Here is an 8850-nt window from a genome sequence, read left to right as displayed (position 1 = left end):
AAAATTTAAGCTATGTAGTGTAAGACTTTAATTTTGTTACTATTTTCTTACTATTTGTGTATTTAAAATCATTCTGATCTGGCAATAAAATCTAAAAAACGTTGTTATTAAGGCCAAGGTCTTCTAGCGAGATATCTTTTGTATTTACAGTTATTTATAATGGGATATAAATAAGTTATCCGAATGATGAGAAATAACTTCCCATATGTAATGAAAGCACTTCGGAAAAAAGGGTAATATATGTTTTCTGATCTTATTTAGTATCAGCAAACAATCTATTCGGGCTTTAGAATAAACAAATTCAATGAAACTAGGTTATTACAACCAAGCATCGTTAATAATTATATGTATAAAGATACGCCCTTATTCCGCGCTATTTTTCCAAAATGAAAGTAATTGTTTATCACACACTGTTGAACATTTGGAAGTAAACCTTCATTCGTAATACATGTATGTATATCACTTGGATGCGAACTTATCAATACCTGAATGATATTTACATATATGTAGGCGAATTTCTTTTTTACATTCGCCATGTCAGAAAGTGAGATAATTGCTAATTTGTCTTTTTTAAATAGAGAACATCTTATACAGAATGAAACACTACGGTAATTTATTGTTCAAAGTTATCGCGACAGTAAATAATGTTTTTGGTAATTAACCTCTTCACATGTTCTGGCATTAAACATTAAATATAATGTATAGCATTGAGAGACGAAAGTGAATAAAAGATTGTTCTAAATGAGCGACAAATTGGTGGTTTAAGTTATTTAATGGTTCGTATTTAGTAGTTATATTTAAAAATTACAGATAACCTGTAATTAGTGACTAAATAGACTAAGTAAAGAAAGTCTATGATCACCATTTTTCTGATTTACCGAGCCTGCAACATTTTCAATTTTGCCGTCTTGGGCTTTCTTTGGGGATTTTATTATTTTCTCTATTTTATAGAAGTAAAATTAAATTAAATTTTCTACAAAAAGAGATCAAATGAGTTTGATATTTGCTGAAACTTTGTCTACAGAAATGAAAGATCTTCTGAAATATAAAATATATCTTATTTATACAGTCTCTGTTTTTTAAAACACAACATTTACAAAAGATGAAATATAACGTTATGTGCATACAGAAATGAAATCATTTTTAGGAAAATTATATAGAAATAAATATTATTTCTTTAACAGGTTTCAAAATTTTGAAAAGAAAAGGATATTACTGCAGTGCTTTGCCAAAAGCATTGAAAACGCATTCAATAAAAACAAAACAGAACAGAAGTTTATTCGACAACATTGACTTGAACACATCGGTTCAACGCCATTCACATATACAAGTATAAGAACAGAATAGGAGAAATTTGTTTTGATATAAACTTCTTAATTCGGATGAAGTTTTAGTTGTGTCTTATTGCACGTGATATACACAGCTACATTTTTCCAAAATGAAGTAATTGTTTATCACACACTGTTGAACATTTGGAAGTAAACCTTCATTCGTAATACATGTATGTATATCGCCTGGATGCGAACTTATCAATACCTGAATGATATTTACATATATGTAGGTGAATTTCTTTTTTACATTCGCCATGTCAGAAAGTGAGATAATTGCTAATTTGTCTTTTTAAATAGAGGAACATCTTATACAGAATGAAACACTACGGTAATTTATTGTTCAAAGTTATCGGACAGTAAATAATGTTTTCTGGTAATTAACCTCTTCACATGTTCTGGCATTAAACATTAAATATAAATGTATAGCATTGAGAGACGAAAGTGAATAAAAGATTGTTCTAAATGAGCGACAAATTGGTGGTTTAAGTTATTTAATGGTTCGTATTTAGTAGTTATATTTAAAAATTTCAGATAACCTGTAATAGTGACTAAATAGACTAAGTAAAGAAAGTCTATGATCACCATTTTTCTGATTTACCGAGCCTGCAACATTTTCAATTTTGCCGTCTTGGGCTTTCTTTGGGGAATTTATTTTCTCTATTTTATAGAAGTAAAATTAAATTAAATTTTCTACAAAAAGAGATCAAATGAGTTTGATATTTGCTGAAACTTTGTCTACAGAAATGAAAGATCTTCTGAAATATAAAATATATCTAATTTATACAGTCCTTTGTTTTTAAAACAACAACATTTACAAAAGATGAAATATAACGTTATGTGCATACAGAATGAAATCATTTTTAGGAAAATTATGATAGAAATAAATATTATTTCTTTAACAGGTTTTAAAATTTTGAAAAGAAAAGGATATTACTGCAGTGCTTTGCCAAAAGCATTGAAAACGCATTTAATAAAAACAAAACAGAACAGAAGTTTATTCGACAACATTGACTTGAACACATCGGTTCAACGTCATTCACATATACAAGTATAAGAACAGAATAGGAGAAATTTGTTTTGATATAAACTTCTTAATTCGGATGAATTTTAAGTTGTGTCTTATTGCACGTGATATACAGCTACATTTTCAAGATAAATCGTCGAATTAACAGCTCTCAAAAAAACTTAAATTAAATATTTTGTCTGTTGACACATTTCGAAAATAAAGTACTTTATTGCTTTAACTCTAGAATACAAATATAAAACAATCATAAAACAATGCTCAGACATATTTACAACAAATTTAATCGATGTCCATGTAATCACTGAAAGAGTAAATAAGTCATTCACATTCTCTTGTCTGTGATATAAGTACTTTCATTAAAATTTCTCTGAACTATTGTAACAAAGATTACGACATGTCATCTGTTGAATAATTTAATATGACATAAATGACTGACTTGATTAAAAAAAAATCTACTTTGAACATCCAATTCATATAAAATGAATTGTTAAAGAGTTAAATGATTGAAAATCTTATTTTATGCTCATTATACTAATTTCGTATGTTTAATTTTTAGCGATATCAAAATAATCTCAAGATGGACGATTGTATCAGGTCGATTTTACAGGTCAATGCTACATGCTACAATCCCGAGAAATTTGTCGATATGCATAATATTCATTTATGTGCTGGTTGGCAACAACAAGCACACCTCTATGCTACCTTTCTTGAAAATTTTGAGAAAATATTGAGTAGTAGTAATTTACACCTTGTAAGGGCAATTTCACATATCTACATAATGTTGGCGGCGAAAAACTGTTATTTGCGACAATTTTCGGTCACAAATTTCATTTTAATAGTTCTGTTTGTGTAATACATATCGATATAAAAATAATTTTATTTTTGAATCAATTTTTTAGAATTTAAGAAATTGACCTCTTTTGTGTGATCAGTTATTTAAAATCGAATGTGATCAATAGTATAACATCGATAGCTTACAGAATAAATGTGTTATGGGCAAACAGCTCGTTTTGAATGTATGTGGTGAACTATCAATTAGCCAGGGAAAGAAAAATAAAATTGCATTTGAGTAAAAATAATAACCAATCCGACTAAATACTGGTCCCTTGAGATTTCCAGTCCCATCCCAGTCACATTTTTTTAAATATCCATATTATTTTTCAACATTGATATGTGATTTTACAACCATGCCTTGCTGTACATCGTTTTACCTTGATTATTTCTTCAATTGTAATTGGACTTGATACGTTCATGTCAAAATTAATCCGCATTTCATATCGATGTATAAACATAATCATTAACTCTTAACATAATTGAGTTGTTATTATCATCTTGCATAAAGTTTGTCCTCTTTAATCATTGTTTATTTATTTAAACACGTTGTTTATGATTTGTATGTTTTCGCATACCATTTTACTATGTTTAATCAAATCTTTTGTTAACAAGACGATGTACATATGTATAAGTCTGAAAATAAAAATCTGTTCTGTTCTGTTCTATAAAGTATTCTACTGACAGTTTAGTTATCATAAATACACAATCTTCGTAAAATTACTGTCTGGACGTCTTAAATAACTATATTATAGCAGAATCAATTAGCTTATGAGCGAGTTCATAGTCAAACCTTTCCATTATTTCAAATAATCTCTTTTATATTCGGCCTGAATTTCATTCTGACATTCAAGTGCGCGAAAAAATCAGAGAGCTTTGTAATGGTTATATCAGTAAGTATGTAACGTATTAAATCGCAAGTGTTTTTGACACGAATATGAACTCAATTTTATTTGTGTTCTTCGAATGGAATTACATCCTACGGTTTTAACCACCTTAAAGTATATATTTTGTTATTAATACTTATATCGCCCTCAAAATAGACCCTGGTAAATGCCTAACGATAATCATGATGGTTATGCAAACTATAACGTTTTACATATTACCCGCATTTTGTATCCTTATAAAGTTTGTAATCAAATATAAGAAATAAAAATAAATGCCTTGAGTCAATCTTGAAATCAAAATACATGTATATGTTGTTTATAGTTACAAATGTGATACTTAAAGCGACATGATCTATTTTTGACGCTAAAACAACTGGAAATAATTCATTATCTGTTGAAATCTTTACAACAATGTTCTTAAAAAACAAATATGATATACATGTATTTACATATTATTGCATGAATTATCTACAAATGGAACAAAATCATGTAGTTATTTTGTTTTCATCTAACAAATGAAATGAAGTATGAAATAACACCAGTTGTGCAGTAATTTGCAGTGATATTTATACGATTTGTCAGTTGGTGAAAACTTTATTATTAATTTATTAATTCAATGGTTATTATGGAAATATAATTGTGACTTCTTTAGTATTAAACAAATTATAATTTTTGCGAATACGTTTGTTAAAGATAAAATGAAAACTCTTTTGACGACCAAATTGTGTTGATATTTAGTATTGTGCCGAAGCACTTTGCATGAGACATAAATAAAGAAATGCAGAAAAGTTTGCCTTAAAGACAAACATGCAGGGTGTCTTTAACTTACGAAAAATAAAAATATTTAACGTAAATGTGACCATTTCTATAAAATATTTAGAGCTGTTTCAATTACTAGATGCATTTTTTTTTTTTGGTATCATAGTAAGCGGTTTTAAATCCTCAACAACTAAAAATATTGGCATAAATAATCCCAAAGGACCAGGAAAATATAACAACACTGAGATTAGGAAGCCGCATTATTTATAATTATTTTACGACTTTATTTGATTTGAAATTGTAAATTAGTTTTCTCTGTCAGGTTGGGTTGACCTTGTAATATATTTCAAGAGATTCACTATAGTAATTTTGATTGACAAATAATTGATAATATGTATATAACACATGGGTTTGTGGGTAACAGTAAAATATCATCCCGAGGAAAATACTGTTAGCCGAGGCGTAGCCGAAGGTAACAGTATTTTTACGAGGGATGATATTTGTACTGTTACCCACACACCCATGTGTTATTTATTTTATTACCCCGAACAAATACTGTGAAGATCTGAATTTGTAAACTAAAACTAACTGTAACAAAAATAAACCAAGAGTAGCAATAACTAAACTGTCCTTACCTTGCACGTTTTAAAGTGTACTGTAGGAGAAGCTGTTTTTCTTTTATTCTTTTAGCAAGTGATGGTATCTACCAGTCATAAACATACAATAAGCTGTGTTTTATTTAGAAAACAAAACACTAACCCATTTATAAGGTTATGATCTGTGAAATCTGATTCTTCTGTATCCAGAATATTCTGCGCATGGTTTTAAACAAAGTGCATTTACAGAATAACGATGATATCCTACAGATGTCTGTCCAAACGTTTCACTGGTTAAAATTGTTTAATAATCCTTTGTTGCATGCTTTAATCGTCTGTATGTTTCAGTTTGACACAAAATTATTCACATTACAATAACTTCCGTTGAAAACGGATGTTTAATTTTGACTATTCATCAAAAAGATATTTTTATACACGAAAAGAACTCTAGGATGCAAATAACTATATTTAATGAGAGTCATAGTTACTTTGGTGATGCCCTAGACCCTATCGTCGAAAATAAGAATGAATCGAGAAAAAAATGGCGGTCATTTTATTTCATTATATTTAGAAAATAGACCACTTGACCAGATTTTATACTGTTAAAAATACTGTCACCTATGTAACTTTACAAAATTCTTAGTCACGTGGTTCACTTGCATTAGTAGTAAGACCTATGGGAAATTAACATTACGAAAAAAGTGAGGGGTAATAATGAAAAATGTTTATGCCAAAATCTAATAACTACCTTACATCAAAGTACAGCTAAAAACATTTTCAGTACATTCCGAACGATATGTATAATACAATATACAATTGATCAGAATTATGGCACATTGTTAAGTTATTTTGACGTTTACCTGTGCACTCACCATTTCATCTTGAAGGGGCATAATGGCAATTTAATAGATATAAAAATTTAAAAAGTGGCAATTATTTGTGTACGATTTGTTAGTCAAATATATCATGTTCTGTTCTGCCATTTCATAGAAGTTGCCGCTTACGTAAACGTTGACAAATGCATACGGAAATTGTTCTTGTATTCGGTTCAAGTCATTTTTGTACAGAAACATTATCATTATACGCATCAGTGGCACTTTAATTTTCAAATTGTCTTTGATTTTTCTCGTCGAAATAAAAACAATTACGTCCCATTTTCCGTTTTGATTTAAACACAAGATTTATTGGCTTGTTAATTGGCTTGTTTTGTAGGAGATGTTTTTTATTCCGCTATTTCTATTTCATTTTAATTTGTAATTGTATAATTTAGATTTACATGAATATATATGTATATTAACTTTATAAAGATATTTGTTTCGAACATGTATTAACTCTCACCATTTTAATACTAAACATTCAGTTGTTTGTCTTTTAATGAATAAAGTAGTTGACTACTGAGAAGAACCTGAATAAATTTATATAAGGTTGAGGTTTTGTCGAAAGGCTTTTGATTGTGTTGTTAAATCTTATATCCCAAATCATTTGCACCAGATTTGTTAACGTTTGTTTCTAAAGTATTCATGTAGTACCTGTTGTAACCACACATCCGTATGAATAAATAATTATCATTTTGTGCATTAAGTGTCCGAAACAGATCCATAATTCCAAAAATAATTTTTAACAGATTAACATGATATCTAAAATAACGATTTATAAATGTAAGTGATTTGTTACTGTCTGCTATATATTGAATAATTCATCACATCAGGGAATTGGGTTAAATTAAGTTCTTTTCGATAATTATAAATTAATTAATTACTTTTGATTAAAACAAATTTCTCGATGCAATGTGTTTCCCATGCATTGTATAAACTTTTATTTAGTTTAATTATATTTCATTTTGTTTTGTTTTCTTTCTTTACAAAACAGAACCAATGTCACTTGTAAACATATTAAGACAAAGTATTAACGAAAAGATTTACAGTGTGTACATGGATGCTGTAGTTGTTTATAGAAAGCAAAGGGTCGAACCACAAGTTTAACATAAGAGAGTTGGCCCTTCCCACTCGGACTGTTGTATTAATGGCCAGCAGGCCAATAATAAAGACATCCTCCGATAAGAACATTTTAGTTTTCATTTCTGCCATTTCTGTGCAAATAAATTCGGTTACAATACGCTTCTTGTTAATTTCATTTTTTGTGTACTATTATTACTTATTTCACTCATTATAAGTGTACTTATTTCAGTAACTAGTGTACTAATACTAGTTGTTATTGAACACTATGCTTTAGTTTTACTATTTACAGGAGAGAAATTAACCTAAGTCTTTGACTTTCTTTTCAGGCCTGTATTATATCATGTTGTTATACATAATTGTATATGTTTGAACTATAATTATGAAATAAAAAAGTGTTTAAACCAAATAATTACGGATAGTTTTCCAGCCAATGCGTTTATAAACTGTTTCAAATTTAAGTTATATAGTGTAAGGTATTAATAATGTGAAAATTTGAGTTTTGATAATTAACTTCTAAATTTGGATGAGGTTTTAGTTGTGCCTTATTGCACGTGATAAAACGGCCAAATTTTCAAGAAAAATCATGGAATAACGGCTCTCAGAAAACTTAAATAAAAGCTTTTTGTCTGTTGGCACATTACAAAGTTAAAGTCACGATATTCCAATCTATGTAAAGTAAATTTTTGCTTTAATTTAAGAATACAAATACAAAACAATCATAAAACAATGCTCAGACATATTTACAACGATTTTAATCGATGTCCATGTAATCACTGAAGGAGTAAATGAGTCATTCACATTCTCTTGTACTTCTTTAAGTACTTTCATTAAAATTTCTCTGAAATATTGTAACAAAGATTACGACATGTCATCTGTTGAATTATTTAATATCACATAAACGACCGACTTTATACAACAAAGTCTACTTTGAACATCCAATGCATATAAAATGATTTTTAAAGAGTTATTCACCCTGGAAAATGACTCAACTTCTCAATTTAATTGATCATTTTACTAATTTCGTATGTTCTTTTTTTTTTAAAGACATCAAAATAATCTCAAGATGGATGATTGTGTCGGTAAATACAGGTCGATGCTACAGGAGAAATTTATAATAATATATAATATTCAATTATATGGTGGTTGGAAAAAAAGGAAAAAACAAAGTGGTTTCTAAGACAACCAATTTGCAACATGTAAATTCAAGTTTTATTTTATCATTTTAATTGAAACAGTTTCTGTGATACAGTACATTCATTATTTATTTAGTAACTTACTTATTTGCTACATGTATATCAAAGGCTCACTTTATCATTTTAATTGATAGTTCTATGATACACTACAGTCATTATTATTACTAGGTAAAACAACAGAAAGTTCTGGCTATTAGATCGCTGTATGTAGGCTGGGTGAGCCTGTGGGCGTTTACAATTTCTCTTCGGCAACTCCTCCAATATTTTAAAA

The sequence above is a fragment of the Ruditapes philippinarum genome, unplaced genomic scaffold, assembly GCF_026571515.1.
Source record: "Ruditapes philippinarum isolate M1 unplaced genomic scaffold, ASM2657151v2 ctg2795_1_1_1_1, whole genome shotgun sequence".
Classification (NCBI taxonomy): domain Eukaryota; kingdom Metazoa; phylum Mollusca; class Bivalvia; order Venerida; family Veneridae; genus Ruditapes; species Ruditapes philippinarum.
Note: the sequence above shows the minus strand (reverse complement) of the source record.